Raw genomic sequence first — 18762 nt, forward strand, 5'->3', positions numbered from 1 at the left:
TATTGAGATGCCATCAAAACAGAAGGAAAGATCTCAGGTGTACTCGTTTCTCAAGGACCGCAACTTCCACCCCAGCAGTGGTTGAGAACGCACTCAACCGTGTCTCCCGCATTTTTCGCACCTCATCCCTCACACCCCGGCCCCACAATAACAACCAAAACAGAATCCCCCTCATCCTCACATTCCACTTCACCAACCTCCAGATCCAACGCATCATCCTCCGACACTTTCGCCATCTGCAATCCAACCCCAACACCAAAGACATTTCTCCTCCCCACCCTCGTCTGCTTTGCAGAGAGACTACTCTGTCCGTGGCTTCCTTGTTCGCTCCACACTGCCCTCCAGCCCCACCACAGCCGGCACTTTTCCCTGCTACCACAGGAAGTGCTACACTTGCCTCCACACCTCCTCACTCACCCCCATCCCAGGCCCCAAGATGACTTTCCACATCAAGCAGATGTTCACCTTCACATCTGCCAATGTGGTATACGGTATCCACTGTACCCAGTGTGGCTTCCTCTACATTGGGGAAACCAAGCAGAGGCACCAGTACCGCTTTGCAGAACACCTCCGCTCAGTTCGCAACAAACAACTGCACCTCCCAGTCGCAAACCATTTCCACTCCCCCTCCCATTCTTTAGATGACATGTCCATCATGGGCCTCCTGCAGTGCCACAATGATGCCACCCGAAGGTCGCAGGAACAGCAACTCATATTCCGCTTGGGAACCCTGCAGCCTAATGGTATCAGTGTGGATTTCACAAGCTTCAAAATCTCCCCTTCCCCCACCGCATCCCAAAACCAGCTGAGCTCTTCCCCGCCCCCCTAACCTGTTCTTCCTCTCACATATCCCCTGTTTCCACCTCAAGCCACACCCCCATTTCCTACGTACTAACCTCATCCGTCCCCTTGACCTGTCTGCCCTCTATGGACTGACCTATCTCCTCCCTAACTCCCCACCTACACTCACCTTTACTGGCTCCATCCCCACCTCTTTAACTTGTCTGTCTCCTCTCCACCTATCTTCTCCTCTTATCCATCTTCTACCCACCTCCCCTTCTCTTCCTGTATATTTCAGATCCCCCTTCCCCTCCCCCATTTCTGATGAAGGGTCTAGGTCCGAAACGTCAGCTTTTCTACTCCTCAGATGTTGCTTGATCTGCTGTGTTTATCCAGTGCTTTGTCTGTCCAACTACTTTTCTCTCTCTTTGGGCTCTAGCTCCACCTATCATTTACTCCTCCCCTTTGCCCCCACCTTGTCTTTGCATAAATACCATCCTTTTTCCGAGCTCCCATCACGTCTGATTTCTCTCCACAGATGCTGCCAGACCTCCTGAGATTTTCCAGCAACTTCTGTTTTTGTTCCAGATTTCCAGAATCCACATTTCTTTTAATTTTTTTTGAATAGCGTTTCAATGAGTTTATGGAATTAAAGATTAATAGTCCAACTAAATGGTAATTCTTTGTTCCTGGAGATGGTTATTACATGGCATTTGTGTGGTATAAATGCTATTTGCCACTTTTAGTCCAAACCTGAATATAATCCAAGTCTCTCTGTGTATGGGTAAAGACTACATGAAGAGTTGCAAATGATGCTGAACATTATGTAACTATCAGGGAACACAGTCGTAAAGATATACAGCATGGAAACAGACCTTTTGGTCCAAATTGTCCATGCAAACCACATACCCTAAAAAGAATCTAGGCTTATTTGCCAGCATTTGACCTATATCCCTCGAAACCCTTCCTATTCATATACCCATCCAGATGCCTTTTAAATGTTGTAACTGTAACACTCTCCATCACTTTTCCTGGCAGCTCATTCCTTACACACATCACCCTCTGTGTGAAAAAGTTGTCCCTTAGATCCCTTTTAAATCTTTCCCATCTCACCTTAAACCTATGCCTTCACGTTTTCGCCTCCCCCACCCTGGGAGAGAGACCTCATCTATTTACCCTATCTATACCCCACATGATGATATAAACCTCTCAAAGGTCACCCTTCTGCCTCCGATGCTCCAGGGAAAATAGCCCCAGCCTAGTTAGCGTCTCCCTGTAGCTCAAATCCTTCAACCCTGGCAACATCCTTGTAGGTCTTTTCTGAACCCTTTCAAGTTTCATAAATTCCTTCCTATAGCAGCGAAACCAGACTTGTATGGAGTCTTCCAATAGTGGTCTAACCAATATACTGTACAGCTGCAACACGACCTCCCAACTCCTGTAACTCAATGCACTGACTAATAAAGGCAAACTTATAAAATGCTTTCTTTGCTATCCGATCTACCTGCAACTCCACTTTCAAGGAACTATGAACCCGCATTCCAAGGTCTCTTTGTTCAGCAATACTCCCAGGGCCTTACCATTAAGTGTATATGTCCTGCCCCGATTTGCCTTTCCAAATTGCAGCACCTCACATTTATCTAAATTAAACTCCATCTGCCACTCCTCAGCCCATTGACCATTTTTTTCAGCTTTTATTTAGTATTTACCTCACTGCCAAATCTTTTCCAGGCGTTCCCACTTTGAAGAAGCTCTGCTCCTCTCTCTGATGGGATTTCCAATCCCATCTTTCTTCTTGCCCACTGACATTAATTTCACTGTCACTCCTGGAGTTTGTAACTCCTTTGTCTGTCCAACTGTTCTTCTCTCTCTTTAGGACCTATCCTGTCACTTACTCCCTTCCCCACCCCCACCTCCCTATCTTCTGCATATAAACTGACATTTTCCCAGCTACTTTCAGTTCTAATGCAGAGTCAGCAAACTCAAAACATTAACTCTGATTTTTTTCTTCAAATGATGGTGCCAGACCTGCTCAGCTTTTCCAGCAACTTTTGTTTTTGTCCCTGATCAAGATTCCGTTGTACTCTGAGGTAACGTTCTTTGCTGTCCACTACACCTCCAATTTTGGTGTCACCTGCAAACTTACTAACCAATGTTCGGAGATGGTAATAACACAGTGGAGGAACACAGCAGGCCAGGCAGCATCAGAGGAGCAGGAAAGTTGATGTTTCGGGTTGGGACCCTTCAGAAATATTCACATCTACAACATTTATATAAATGATGTAAAGAAGTGGACCCAGCACCAATCGTCGCAGTATACTGCTGGTCACAGGGTTCCAGTCTCAAAAGCAACCATCCAGCACCACCCTCTGTCTTCTACCTTCGAGCCAGTTCTGCATCCAAATATCTAGTTCTCCCTGTATTCCATGTAATCTAACCTTGCTAACCAGTCTACCATGAACCTAGTGGAAAACCTTATTGAAGGTGATAAAGCTCATGTCCACTGCTCTACTCTGATCAATCCTTTGTGGTACTTCTTCAAAGCATTCAGTTAATTTGATGAGACTTGATTTCCCATGCATAAAGCCATGTTGGCTATCCCGAATCTGTCCTTGTCTTTCCAAATACATGTAAATCCTGTCTGCCAGGATACCATCCAGCAACTTACCTACCCTGCTCCTGAAATTAAACAAAGAAATATGGATGCCGGAGATCTGAAAGAAAACCAGAAATAGCTCCACACGTCTGTGGAGAAAAAAAACAGAATTAATGTTTAGGGCCAAGTGATCCTTCTTCATTATCACTGTTTTCTCTCCACAGATACTGTCCAACCTGTTGGGTTTCTCCAGCTATTTCTGTTTTTATCCTTATTTCTAATCTTATGATAGAAGGAAGTTCGGTTGAATATGCTTGGGCCAAAGGCACTACCCTGACTAACTCCAGTAGTGATACATCGAGTCTGAGATGATAGATCTGTAACAACCATTAGTAAGTTATAAGATGGAATTGGGAAAAAAAGGGGAAAATTATCAGTAAGGTTTTTTAAGGCACTGATATTCCATTAATTTTGTGGAGCTACACTGTCGGTGCAATAGATTTTACAGTGTTCTGTGTTAATTACAATAAATTGTTTGTTCTTTTGGAGACAGTCTCTTTTCAAGTGTAATAAAACTGTTCCCAGAGTGAGTGTGATGCTGCTTGGCCTGCTGTGTTCATCCAGCTACACACTTTGTTATTCCAGAGTGAGTGCTATGGTAATAGAAATTTCTTTTTTTTAATTCTCTACCATTGTGATGCATTTCAACTTGCAACAGAGATAGAGTCTAAGTTTAACAAAACCCTTGACAGACAGTATGTTTCTGGGAATATTTTCTTCCTGCCAAATGAATTGATGGATATGTGAATTCCAATGGGCACTCGTTTGTGTACAGTAATAATAAAGAAGGGGCAAATGGAGTTTCAGCATAGAATGGAGAAAAAGGCAGTGAAACGATATTTGAAGAAACAATTCTCTGTAAGATCATTGCCCACTCACAAACAGCTCTCAAAATTTAAGAGCTCCAAAGAATCTCAACCCTTTCAGAGTAGCATGTCCTTTTCATCTTGTCATGACAATGGATTAGAAACCTCAAGTCCCACTGACATTGTTAACTTTTAATTCCAAAACATTTTTTCTAAAAGAAATCTGCTACAGTGAAAAAAAGACTGTAGATCCAAATGTAGTCACTCTTTGACAAAGACCTGTGATGTGAGATACCCCACATGATGATATAAACATGGAACAACATACCAGCAGAATATCAGACAAATGTCTAAAACAGAGTGAAGGGTATTAGAAAGAAATAATAAGGGGTCTGACTATCTCCCCACCCTCAGCAAAATTACCTTTTGCAGAGGTTTCATGTCTTGGCCTTCCAGGAATATATAAAGTAGAAAGGTTAAAACCTACCATAACACTAGTATATATGTTTTAGAGATAATGGGAACTGCAGGTGCTGGAGAATCCAAGATAACAAAGTGTGGAGCTGGATGAACGCAGCAGGCCAAGCAGCATCAGAGGAGCACAAAAGTTTGCATCCCTGGAAGAGGCATTAGAGTGAGGTTAAAACTGCATCAGAGATAATGGGAACTGCAGATGCTGGAGAATCCCAAGATAACAAAGTGTGGAGCTGGATGAAAAAAATGCTGCTTATCCTGCCTTGTTCAGCCAGCTCCACACTTTGTTATCTAGTATATATGTATTAATGGCTTGACTTCCTATGAGGGTCAAAACTGTGAGAATACCATTTAAACACCCCTACATAGGGGACCAAATGGAAAAGAAAAGGGAAACATCTCTTTCTCTCATGAGTGCCGCCTCTCAGCCACTGCTAAATAGAATCAGGCACAAGAGTTTCAATCAACTTTTATAGTGAAGAGTCTCAAAACTGACTGTTCAACTACCAGCAACAGCCCCAGAAACACCTATTGCAATGGCTGCAAAATTCTACTCATCATGAACAGCTCAGAGCTGACCGGTTAGAGGTATCCTGCCTGAAAACTTAACAAGATAATAAAATGTGAGGCTGGATGAACACAGCAGGCCAAGCAGCATCTCAGGAGCACAAAAGCTGACGTTTCGGGCCTAGACCCTTCATCAGAGAGGGGGATGGGGTGAGGGTTCTGGAATAAATAGGGAGAGAGGGGGAGGCGGACCGAAGATGGAGGGAAAAGAAGATAGGTGGAGAGGAGAGTATAGGTGGGGAGGTAGGGAGGGGATAGGTCAGTCCAGGGAAGACGTACAGGTCAAGGAGGTGGGATGAGGTTAGTAGGTAGGATATGGAGGTGCGGCTTGGGGTGGGAGGAAGGGATGGGTGCGAGGAAGAACAGGTTAGCAAATTTGGGGAAACTCATTGTTGCAACCATTCATTCAATCTCCGATGTAACTGGACAGCTTTTTATTAAAGAAAAATTGTCCCCCCCCCCAACACCATTTATTTGTACCTCCACAAGAAAGAAACATCATATCGTTAGCTTCCCTGAACCATTGTAATCTTCTGCTTGAACTACACAGCGAAGGTGCCATATCTTTATCTACTCCTTGTCATTCCAACTCCTCGAACTACCAAGTGACACTTGCTCATTGGTACAGTCTAATTCCTGGCCACCTCACACTCGGTGACAATACCTGCACTAAACAGGAAGAAAGCCAAATATTTTGGTAACTTGGCCCTCTTCATCAAATGAGGAACAATAAAGTTTCCTATGAGAGATCTGCTGCATTGCCTTCGTTTTGAAGAATGTTTTCAGATAAGTTACATTTTAAGAGATTATTACATTTATTCTTCATTTGTTTGAATGGTTCTCTGCATGATTTTATATTTACATTTACATATTTTTCTTCAACTATGTGGGTGTGGCATTGTTAGCTGTGAAATTCCGAATGACACATACCAAACTACAAAATACTCAGCCTAATAAAGAGCTTATCGTAGCATTCAAAACCTTGATTAAAGACATTTGTGTTAAGGGGCTTGTAAAAGGAAGAATGAAAAGTAGATTTGAAGAATACTTGAAGGAGGGGATTTCAAAGCTTAGGGCCTTGGGAACTTAAGGCAATGCCACCCATAAACAGCAATACGAAACATCAATCGTTTTTTTACAAAGCCATGATTGGAGTATGTCTTGGAGTGTTGTAGAGCTGGTGAAGATTGCAAAGGTAAAGATGGGCAAAGCAATGGAGAAGTATGAAAATAAGCAAGGTAAGAGACAGCCAACAGCTCTCTAAAATTGCCGGTGGAATTTGGGAATCCAGATTCCATTCTGGAATGCTGAAATCTGGAGGTAACAGGGACAACAAGGTTTCAGCAAAATACAAACAGAGGCAGGAATGAAACCTGGCAGATACAGAGATAGAAATAGATGGCCTTAACAGTGGTATGAATTATGGTTGTCATCTTATCTCAGGGTCTGGTTTAGGTGCAGAGAACTGCAGGTAGAGAGATAGAGATTACAGCCAAGGAACAGAATTTGTAGCAGAGACAGAAAACAGTGGCCAAGACGTGAGTGCAACCTTTAAAACTGTGAATTAAGACTTTACTTACACAGTTCTCAAAATTAATGAACAAATCTACACAATTGTTTAACTCTTTCCCATTTGAATCTTCCACCATTTTTTATTTTTTTTGAGATATGGAACAGTTTTACTCAGTTTCACCATGACTATAAAATAAGGAGATGGCACAAATACACTTTGCCAGTTCACCGCCTAACTCAGCTTATAGGAATGGTTGTTTGGCTGAGATATTTTAGTGATCCATAGAACTACACCCAACAAAGACAGCATTGTCTTTAGATAAGGTGAGGAGCAGCAAAGGTACAACTGGCCAAGGTTTTGAGACTCACAGCCTATAGAAACACACCCGCACCATTCTTGGTGAATGTGATTCCGATGAATGCAAGCGATAGTGGTTTCAAAACCAGTTTCATCAGATTCCGCCCATCTGTGGGCCTGAGAACATTTACTTTTGGTACAGGCCAGGACATGACGCAACACAGTTTGCACAGACATGCTATTTCTTGAGGTTCAGTAAATCATTACACTAAGGTGTAGTAAGCACTAAGGTGTAAGCCTTGTATTTGCAGTTTTGACAAGCCAATTGCAAGTGAATCCTAAACTTCTTAAAGGCACATGTCTTTATGGCTGTCTGACGTTAACCCAAGATTCTTCCATTTTACCTCAAAGTTGTGAAAGAAAAATCACACATTAGTTTGAGATGACAAAGTGTGGAGCTGGATGAACACAGCAGGCCCAGCAGCATCTCAGGAGCACAAAAGCTGACGTTTCGGGCCTAGACCCTTCATCAGAGAGGGGATGGGGTGAGGGTTCTGGAATAAATAGGGAGAGAGGGGGAGGCGGACCGAAGATGGAGAGAAAAGAAGATAGGTGGAGAGGAGAGTATAGGTGGGGAGGTAGGGAGGAGATAGGTCAGTCCAGGGAGGACGGACAGGTCAAGGAGGTGGGATGAGGTTAGTAGGTAGGAAATGGAGGTGCGGCTTGGGGTGGGAGGAAGGGATGGGTGAGAGGAAGAACAGGTTAGGGAGGCATAGACAGGCTGGGCTGGTTTTGGGATGCAGTGGGGGGATGGGAAGAGCTGGGCTGGTAGTGTGGTGCAGTGGGGGGAGGGGACGAGCTGGGCTGGTTTTGGGATGCAGTGGGGGAAGGGGAGGTTTTGAAGCTGGTGAAGTCCACATTGATACCATTGGGCTGCAGGGTTCCCAAGCGGAATATGAGTTGCTGTTCCTGCAACCTTCGGGTGGCATCATTGTGGCACTGCAGGAGGCCCATGATGGACATGTCATCTAAAGAATGGGAGGGGGAGTGGAAATGGTTCGCGACTAGGAGGTGCAGTTGGGCCCCAGCATGGGTCCCAGCTATGCCTGCCTCTTTGTAGGTTACGTGGAACAGTCTCTCTTCCGCACATACACAAGCCCCAAAGCTCACCTCTTACTCCGTTACATTGATGACTGTATCGGCGCTGCCTCTTGCTCCCCAGAGGAGCTCGAACAGTTCATCCACTTCACCAACACCTTCCACCCCAACCTCAAGTTCACCTGGGCCATCCCCAACACATCCCTCACCTTCCTGGACCTCTCAGTCTCCATCTCAGGCAACCAGCTTGTAACTGATGTCCATTTCAAGCCCACCGACTCCCACAGCTACCTAGAATACATCTCCTCCTACCCACCCTCCTGCAAAAATTCCATCCCCTATTCCCAATCCCTCCGCTTCCGCCGCATCTGCTCCCAGGATGAGGCATTCCACTCCCGCACATCCCAGATGTCCAAGTTCTTCAAGGGCCGCAACTTTCCCCCCACAGTGGTCGAGAATGCCCTTGACCACGTCTCCCGCATTTCCCGCAACACATCCCTCACACCCCGCCCCCGCCACAACCGCCCAAAGAGGATCCCCCTTGTTCTCACACACCACCCCACCAACCTCCGGATACAACCCATCATCCTCCGACACTTTCGCCATCTACAATCCGACCCCACCACCCAAGACATTTTTCCATCCCCACCCTTGTCTGTTTTCCGGAGAGACCACTCTGTCCGTGACTCCCTTGTTCGCTCCACATTGCCCTCCGACCCCACCACACCCGGCTCCAACCCCTGCAACCGCATGAAGTGCTACACTTGCCCCCACACCTCCTCCCTCACCCCTATCACAAACCCCAAGATGACTTTCCATATTAAGCAGAGGTTCACCTGCACATCTGCCAATGTGGTATACTGTATCCATTATACCCGGTGTGGCTTCCTCTACATTGGGGAAACCAAGTGGAGGCTTGGGGACCGCTTTGCAGAACACCTCCGCTTGGTTCGCAATAAACAACTGCACCTCCCAGTCGCGAACCATTTCAACTTGCCCTCCCATTCTTTAGATGACATGTCCATCATGGGCCTCCTGCAGTGCCACAATGATGCCACCCAAAGGTTGCAGGAACAGCAACTCATATTCCGCTTGGGAACCCTGCAGCCCAATGGTATCAATGTGGACTTCACAAGCTTCAAAATCTCCCCTTCCCCCACTGCATCCCACAACCAGCCCAGCTCTTTCCCTCCCCCCACTGCATGCCAAAACCGGCCCAGCCTGTCTCTGCCTCCCTAACCTGTTCTTCCTCTCACCCATCCCTTCCTCCCACCTTAAGCCTCACCTCCATTTCCTACCTACTAACCTCATCCCACCTCCATGACCCGTCCATCTTCCCTGGGCTGACCTATCCCCTCCCTACCTCTCCACCTGTACTCTCCTCTCCACCTATCTTCTTTTCTCTCCATCTTCGGTCTGCCTCCCCCTCTCTCCCTTTTTATTCCAGAGCCCTCACCCCATCCTCCTCTCTGATGAAGGGTCTAGGCCCGAAACGTCAGCTTTTGTGCTCCTGAGATGCTGCTTCGCCTGCTGTGTTCATCCAGCTTCACACTTTCATATCAGTTCCTTGTTTTACACCTCACCTAAGTTTAAGCTCTATTGACATAGTTGTGACTGCGGTTTGATAAAATGGGGTGGTTAGAGTGTAAAAACTAATATTTTGCATGGATCTGAATACATACAAACAGCAAGATTTGGAAGTGAATTTCTACTTCACTAACAGTGAGATAATTTATTTGTCAGATAGCTTTATTCAATGTACTTAATTCAAGATCTGATAGTGCTGCAACTAGAACACGATTCATGTTCCAACAAGCATTTATCTGCAATATTGCTGCTAAATTTGACCTAGAAATCTGGCACAGATTAGCATAAATACCACCTTTTGCATAATCCAGACATGGATAACATATTTCCTGTTATGAGGAAGACATCATGATCATCATAGATGGGAAGGCAACAGAAGATTAAGAAAACATTAATATCAATAAAGGTTATAACTTGGACCTGTTGTGAACTTAACAATCACTTCCATTGACTGTCACTGATATTTCTATTTGTTCAGTTCCAAACTACACTCAAAAACATAAACAATAGGAGCAAGCATAAACCATACGGCTCATTAAGCCTGCATTGCCATTTACTAAGTTCAAAATCTGAACCTTTGCAACAATATGCCTGTGCTATCCTCATATCCATCAATCTCCTTGAGGTGGATAATTCCAAAGATTCACAGTCCTGGAAGTGAAAAAGTTATCTCATTCCCAAATTTTGAACCACTTATTCTGAGATTATACCCTCTGGTTGTAGACCGTCGAGCCAGGGAAACAGCTACTCTGCAGCTACTCTGTAAAACTGTTAAGAAAAATATTTACGAACTACAAGAAAAAGGAATATAAAGCTGTTGAGATTGGTTGACTCGCTGAGCTGGCTTGTTGATCTACAGATGTTTCATTACCCTGCTGGGTAATGTCATCAGTGCAGTCTTCGATGAAGCATCAATGTGTTTTCCTGCCTGGCTTTTACATAGAACTCAAACCCATATACATTCCACTATGAAGGAAAACCAGAAGTGAGGCAATCCAGCTCAACAGGCTGCAGAGTTTAAAAACCAGGCGGGAAAGCTGACGCTTCATCGGGGCTGCACTGAGGATGTTACCAAGCAAGGTAATGTAACATCTGCGGAACAACAAACCAGCTCAGTGAGCCAACCAATCACAGCATCCACAGCCCAAGCTACGGATCTACTCCAAACGCTGAGAATGTAGAGCTGTCTGGTCAGAGAACTTAGCATGTGTTTTTTTGTTGGAACTGGGATGACAAAAGAACTGTGGATTACCTGCCATTTTCTGGAAAAGCAAGTAATTTTGGGTAAAGTGTCCAATAAAGATTTTAAGAGAAATAAGATATGGATTTTAAGGGCCTAGCCCTCAAATCTGTGATGTTCATTGCTTAGCAACAACCCTGTGGACTGAAGTTATTGAATCTTTTCACAAACTTAGATGTCAGTTGTTATTAGAAAAGCTTGCATGAAAAATAAAGCTTTCTGTCATTGAGAGACAAAGTAAAACCAATTTAAAGATCTGAAACCTGACAATATTTCAAATATCAGAGTTCCTAACTGTTGCCTGTCTGAATCTGAAGTCTGGTCTGCAGATCTTGCGTCATTAGGCTGCTGTCAGCTATCTGATCTCTTTGACAAGAAATCAAAGGAATTGCAAGAACTCAATTATTGTATCTTCTGAGTTCATGCCGATGACCCACAGGTATTTTGTTCCCCTTCTGCCTTTCTTTTTTTCAAACCAATGAACTAGGGAGATTTGGTGGGTGAGAATGAGGGAGGGAAGCTGTTGAATGTAACAGTAAGAGTGGAAGAGCATTATCCTTATTGGAAGATTGGTGCATCGGCAGAGGCAGAATGACTGTAGCACAGCAGGGAGAAGATGTTGGCACATTCCCTGGCAGATTGGTAAACGTCACTTTCTTATGACATTGTCAGGTGATTGAGACCATATTGATCCAAATTCAGATCAGGCTGGCAGTGTCTGGGATCACAGCCTCCTCTGCCAGTCCTGAGGAAAGAGGGGAGGTCCCTCCTCTGCACCATAGCTGTCCACCAGGACTTCCAGGTCCCTGCCACAATATGGGGCATGAATTTCCCTTCTCTGCCACATCTGGGAAAAATGTCACGATTCAAGCAGGGGCAGCTCCATACTCTCAGAATTTGATCAGATACAAACCTTCTTTTTGTATGATGCCAGCACCAGGAAGTCAGGATGTCCCCACAGTGATCGGTATTTCTGCCTATAGAGAGTGGGAGAATCAAGCTAGCAATAGACAACAGGAAAGTCCATTGGCCAGTAGTACCTGGTTAATGAGGTGAGTTTGGTAATATATTGCTAGAAAGCCTGCTAGGGCTCACAGAGAGAAAGCCTCCATTAAACTCATTGAAAATGCCATTTGACCAATTTCTGGTAAAGTTCAGCCCAAGTGTTCTCTTCTTTGATCTTCAGAGAGATTGATTATAACAGAGCAAGCAAACAACTCAACAAAAGATCTTGAAACAAGCACGGAGAATGCTGGATAAGCTCAGCAAGTCTGGCAGCATCTGTACAGACAGAAACAGAATAAATGTTTTAACAGCTGAATGATTCTTCTACAGAACGGATGAAGATGCTGCCAGACCTGCTGAGTTTCTCCGGCATTGCGTTAGTTTCGGATTTTCAGCATTACTTTTTTTCTTACATTTTTACCTTTATTCAAGGGAAAAGTATTGAACCTGATGTCTTCAGGAAATTTCAGACCACTTCACTGTAAAGTCAAATCATGCTCCTTCTCTTCGTTGACAGGTTCAGCGTCAGTGGAGAGTAGAAATCCATTTGCATGGATGTTGACTAGCAAAATAGGGACAGAAGTTCCTCAAACTTGCTTCACATTCAATCAGATCAGGGTTGAACTGTACCTCATCAGCATTTATTCACTTTAAGCAGAACGTGCCCTTTCAGAATCAGTTTTAAGTGAATATTACTATATGTGCAGACTTCAAATGCAAGTACAGGTCACATTTAAGTGCCTGAAAAGAACCAAATTGAATGATTCATTAAATTTAATCTAGAGTGAAGACAAAACATCTGTTCATCTTTTGTGCACTCTATAATTAAATGCTGAGGAGTTTTCTTTCAAGGGACCTCTAACATCTGTTATAACAGCAATCTTCATTGTTAAGTGAATACCCCACTTGCTGCAAAATCAGCAAACCTTTAATTACACAATTACTCAAGATATCCAATATCTCACAAAATGTATATTTTATGTCGGATACCTCAATCCTACAACTTAATAAATGCAGCACTGGACGTCATGACTAAAGCCTCTCAGTTAACTGCATTGCAAATGCATAACCTTGGTAATTTTGAATCGTGGTAATGATTTCTAAGCATTTTATTTCATGAAAAATCTCCAACATATAATTTCCAAACTGTTTCAGTGTTCTGCTAACAACCTACATGCATGCAGTAAGTATAGAGAAAAGTCTGAAATCAAAGAAAACATACTCCTGACTTCCTGTTGTGAATGTATTGCAAGGAAGAAGGAACTTCTGTTCACATCTCAAGTCCTTAGAACATATTTATAGGCCAGTCAGTGAGTTTATTCACAAGTAATCATTATTTGTGTAGCACAAAATGGCAACAAATCTCATAAATAAGGAAAGTACAAGCGATAAAATGTGTTTCTGGCATTTATTGAGGGATGGCTGTTGGCTACAACACTGGGAGATCACATGGCTCTACTTAGAGTAATCCTAAGGGATTCTTTTAAACAGCTTCGTGCTGTAAGTTCTCAGGTTCAGGTGACAATGGTGTCAATTCTAACCTTTCCCACATATTAATTTACCATTGCAGTAAGTTAATACTCCCAATCAAAACTCAATTTGAATTATTTACAATACCACCTTAAAGTCCTTTGTCCCTTCAGCTTTCAACACCATCTATGTTGTCATCTTCTTTGTGGTTTAACAAGAGCAAGAATTAAGTCATCTGTTACAGCTTTTATCAGGAACTCTGCACTATATTTTTCCACCACCTTATCTGGCTGAACACTCACCATTTAATGGGTTTACCACTGATCTGAGCCTCAGATCCCACATCGGCAATATTTTAATTCCACGTTCTCATTTATTGTTTGGCAATCCCTCCAAGGTGTGACACCAAATTTTCCCTGTACTATCCTCCAGGCCTGTAAACCTCCAAAAGTGCTTTCCCCCAGTTCTGGCCCCTTAAGCATTCCTGATTTTCTGATGCTATATCTTCAATGTCTATGGGCAAAGCTCTGGAATTCCCTCCTTAAATTTCTCCACTTCCCTACCTCTCTCCAATCCTTTAAAATGTTCCTTAACTTATTTCTCCTCTCTTAATAATTCTCTATATGGCTTTGATGTCACATTTTATTAACATTGCTCCTGTGAACTACCTTGGAATATTTTGCTGCATTGAAAAAGCTACATAAAAGTAATAGACATGTTGGACTGTATGGCCTCCTTCTTTCCTGTAAATTTTTTGCTAGCTGCCGTTACTCTATCTTCCACCGAAACACTGAACATCCTCCAGGATTGCCTATACTCACTTCTTCCAGGCTTTGTCACCTACAAATTTAATTTCTCTCATACTATCCAGCTTGCATCTAGCCAGCAGCAACTCTGATTAGTTCAATACACTGCCATCCATACCTTCATAGAAGCTCTCAAACCAAATCCAAACTGACCTGCCTTCAACACAATCTATTTCATCTACTTTATAGGAAAGAAAATAATTTCCAAGCACTCCCAGTCTCGTCAGCATGAATCAGAGTTTATTTTATAATCTCCCACTCAGCCCAAGTAGCTTGAAAACCACAACTGATTATGGTTACCCAATATGAATACTGACAGCTACAAATTGACCTGAATAAAAACCAACTCCATCATACACTTTAATTGCATCTATTATTTGCCAACTATGACAGGCTTTCTATGTATTGTGTATTATTAGTCTGAAGCCTTTAATGGCAAAATCTCTAGAAATATAAATAAATATTAGGCTGATGATGTGAATGCCCCTGAAAGCAGAGAGGTGACAATGCGAAGGAATATTTTCTAAGCTAAGTGAAAACTAATCTAAGTCATTGAAGACGTTCCCCCATTAGGGAAGGAACTTTCTTCTGCCAACATAACCTGCCTCTGACCTCTTCAAACGGTCTTGTGTGGACTACACAAAATAGGCTGGAAGGTCGGGAACAATGTGCCAGGGGAACAAAGCATGTGAGAAACAGTCAGACTCTTTAGTCTTTATTTCAGATCTCCTAGAGGAATTTATATGATATCTTAAATCAGGGAATTAAGACTGTACATATTAATGTGCAGTCTTGCTGATCCACATTTATGTGGGCAGAGGGTCACTGTTTAAGGTTGTACAATTGGGACAAAAGGATTTGATGGATCAAATGAGGACACCTGATTTCAAATCAGGAAAGGAGGTCTCTTGTCTCTTCTGTCTGTCACCAGAATGAAGCGCAGCCTCATTCCTAGGTCTCATTTTGTTTAGATTGATGGCTGTCCATCTGATCACACCTTGGAGGCCCTGGTCAAGGTATTGAAGATGTGGATACTGATCACATTGCTTCCCATTCCTGGGAGTATATCCAGAGCAACTATCCATCAAGTTTGAAGAGAGGTGGCTGAGGGGGCCAGTGCGAGTTGCACCTGGGTTCAATGCGCTTAGCCAAGCAGGAAAACTGAGTACAGCTTATTGTCATGCCATCTGTCCAAGAATCTGCCACCTGCCAGCCCAGCACTGTCAGCTCTGTTGCATTCTTTAACATTCAATCACAAGGGCACCTCTATTATAGATGTTTTATGGCACAGGAAGAGATCATCCAGTCCATTAGGCTTGTGCCAGTCAACAAAGAGCTGTCTACATTAATCAGGTAATAAAATGTGAGGCTGGATGATCACAGCAGGCCAAGCAGCATCTCAGGAGCACAAAAGCTGACGTTTCGGGCCTAGACCCTTCATCAGAGAGGGGGATGGGGTGAGGGTTCTGGAATAAATAGGAAGAGAGGGGGAGGCGGACCGAAGATGGAGAGAAAAGAAGATAGGTGGAGAGGAGAGTATAGGTGAGGAGGTAGGGAGGGGACAGGTCAGTCCAGGGTAGATGGACAGGTCAAGGAGGTGGGATGAGGTTAGTAGGTGGGAGATGAAGGTGCAGCTTGGGGTGGGAGGAAGGGATGGGTGAGAGGAAGAACAGGTTAGGGAGGCAGAGATAGGCTGGACTGGTTTTGGGATGCAGTGGGTGGAGGGGAAGAGCTGGGCTGGATGTGTGGTGCAGTGGAGGTGAGAGCGTTTTTCCTCAGATGGTGATGGCTAACACAAGGGGACATAGGTTTAAATTGAGGGGTGATAGATATAGGACAGATGTCAGAGGTAGGTTCTTTACTCAGAGAGTAGTAAGGGCATGGAATGCCCTGCCTGCAACAGTAGTAGACTCGCCAACTTTAAGGGCATTTAAATGGTCATTGGATAAACATATGGATGATAATGGAATAGAGTAGGTTAGATGGGCTTCAGATTGGTATGAGAGGTCGGCACAACAACGAGGGCCGAAGGGCCTGTACTGCACTGTAATGTTCTATGTTCTATGTTCTATGTAGCTTTGGCTAACAAACAATATTAATTGAAAGGTACCACATACACCACTCATTATGGTGATGCCACATATACTTGTGGACAGAACAACTTAAGATCTCAAAGGAGTGAAACATAACATTTGGTCCTCTTTAAAGTCTCTATAACAATGCCAATTATATCAATGTAACAGGTATCAGATGCCAACTTGCAGTAAATAATTCGTTAGAGTTTCCAAGCATAATCAGTCAATAAAGCACATACTTATGTTTCGATTACTTATACAAGTCTCCTGTTATGAAACAGTGTAAACCTAAACTAAAACTAGGGACATCATCATTGAAAACACATCACTCTTTCCAGCAATTAAAGCTGTAGTCTGTTGTCTAAATATCCAGTAGGCACTTTGATAGCTACTGTGAAAGTTAATTATGTGAAGTGTAGAGGTACCATAGCAGTTTGCTGAGGGGCATATTTAGTGGGGTGCCAGGTGGGTGGGAGTAGAGTGTCAGGTAGGTGAGTGTTAGCGTGTCAAGTAAGTGGATGAATGGAGGGCTCAGCTCTGGCTGGAGGAGGGCATGAGAATGTTTGGTCTAATGTAGGTAGTGGTGATGGGAAACAGGCACAGCAATATTGGGTTGGGTCAGGGTTGATGTTGGGTCCTGTGGGTTGTGGTTCTGGCTTCAGCTGTCTAGGGTAATGATTAAGGCAGGTGTCAGGTCTGGTGGGGAAGGTGTGGTGGTGGGAATCAGGTCAGCAGTTCTGGCGCTAGGGTAGTTCAATGTTGGGTCAGGTGAAAGGTTATGGAATTTGTTGGGACTGGCAGGGGTGTACTATTGGATAAGGTGGGAATGAAGAGATGGAGATTGGTGTGTGTCAGGTCCAGTAGTGTCATGGAGACGGGTAGAGACAGTGGGATGTCAAATTAGAGCATGTCTCATTGGTGGTGTGGTGTGTTTTGGGGGCAGGAGCAGTGTGGTGGCAGTTCACGGGCTTCAGTTTAATAGTTATGCAGGAGTTGGGGCAGGTTTTATATCCCTTACCTTCCCGCTAACTGTTAATCTAATCCCACTGAAATTGCCAACATATTAAGGAAAAGGTTGAGAGGTTTTGGACATTGAAAATTACAATTTGATAATTACTCAATTTCCCAGGCAAATTGTTGAAGTCAGCAGCAACAGGATTTCTGCACAGTTCTGACACACATCTCTAGTACACAATGCAGAAACAGCTATCTGGCCATTGCAGTTTATGGGCCCATATCTTGTTGATTTCAAGAGGCTCTTCTAGTTAGACTCAGGAGTAGTTTAACTCTACCACACTAGACCAAGTAGTTTCCTACACTTAAAGGCATGATGTAAATGCCTTCATCATGAGAAGCTTAGTGAGCTGGAATATGCATACAGCTATAATTAGGATGAACAAGTGCATATGAGAATGCCCACAGGAAAATGTTTACACCAGACTTTTAATGCATGACATAACAAACATAGAGCATATCCAAACAACACTATGCAAACATAATTTTGCCAAAACTGAACAAATGTTCAACTTGGAAATAGTGGCAGACAAACTGAATAATTCTCAAATAATTTACTTGCCATCTGTTATCGATATAATTTCCTTCTGCTCCAGTCTTCATTTTGTCTTTTTGATTTCAAAGTCATACTTACATGCAGCGTATCCTCTTCCAAGCCAAATAGAGCCACATACACATTATATGCCAAGTGCAATTTGTATCTTCCACATAACAGAGTACAACCTGGGGCAAAGTTCCATGATGTTGTAATATCCAATCAACATCTGCTCTCAAATGTTATAACTAAACCCATCAACCTTTGGTAAAAATGTATTTAGCCTCAACAATAATCAACAGAGTAGAAAAACAAAAAAGGAGTGCAATCGCATTGTCCCAACATTTTGTTTTTGCAAGTTTGTTGCTTTGCTGCACGAAATGGCACTAAATATCATTTATGAGGCAAATGGAACTCACCTTGGAATACATGGGAATTTGTTGTTTACAAAGAAACCAAGCCCCTGAGGGAAACAAAATTGTTAACAATAGGTAAGAAAACAGTTTACATGGCAAAATATGCAGTTCATTTAAATAAAATAGTTTTCTCAACAATAAAACATTTCAGATTTATCGGATTTTAATTTTAATTTCCTCATGATGAAATAAATTCCAGTCTTATTAGAGTCGCACTGCAATTTATTTTTATCTTACATTGGCATTGTGTGAAATATAATTGCTTTCCAGCACCTAGGAAAATCTATCTGATGTAGTATTGAGTATTTTGTATTAAGGGCTATGAGAATGAAAAGTGGTTAACAAGGTAGAATGAATCTTCTGCAAATTGTGAAGGTAAATTCTGTTTGATCATGGTTTCATTTCAATTTTTGGCAACAAAGA

The 18762-nt window shown here is 43.1% G+C and overlaps 1 protein-coding gene across 4 annotated transcripts in view; it reads right to left on the reverse strand.

Annotated features, from left to right (window-relative positions):
* Positions 1 to 18762, reverse strand: part of nckap5l (NCK-associated protein 5-like) — a 752792-nt gene that overhangs the window by 648640 nt on the left and 85390 nt on the right. For 3 of the 4 annotated variants that reach the window (XM_059647402.1, XM_059647401.1, XM_059647400.1), the window contains exon 2: positions 18343 to 18386. The exons of the other annotated variant lie outside the window; for it this stretch is intronic. The gene's annotated coding sequence lies outside the window, so the exon portion shown is untranslated. The remainder of the gene's footprint in view (positions 1 to 18342; positions 18387 to 18762) is intronic. 4 annotated transcript variants of the gene reach the window in all.

The sequence above is a fragment of the Stegostoma tigrinum genome, chromosome 7 (genome assembly GCF_030684315.1).
Source record: "Stegostoma tigrinum isolate sSteTig4 chromosome 7, sSteTig4.hap1, whole genome shotgun sequence".
Lineage (NCBI taxonomy): Eukaryota > Metazoa > Chordata > Chondrichthyes > Orectolobiformes > Stegostomatidae > Stegostoma > Stegostoma tigrinum.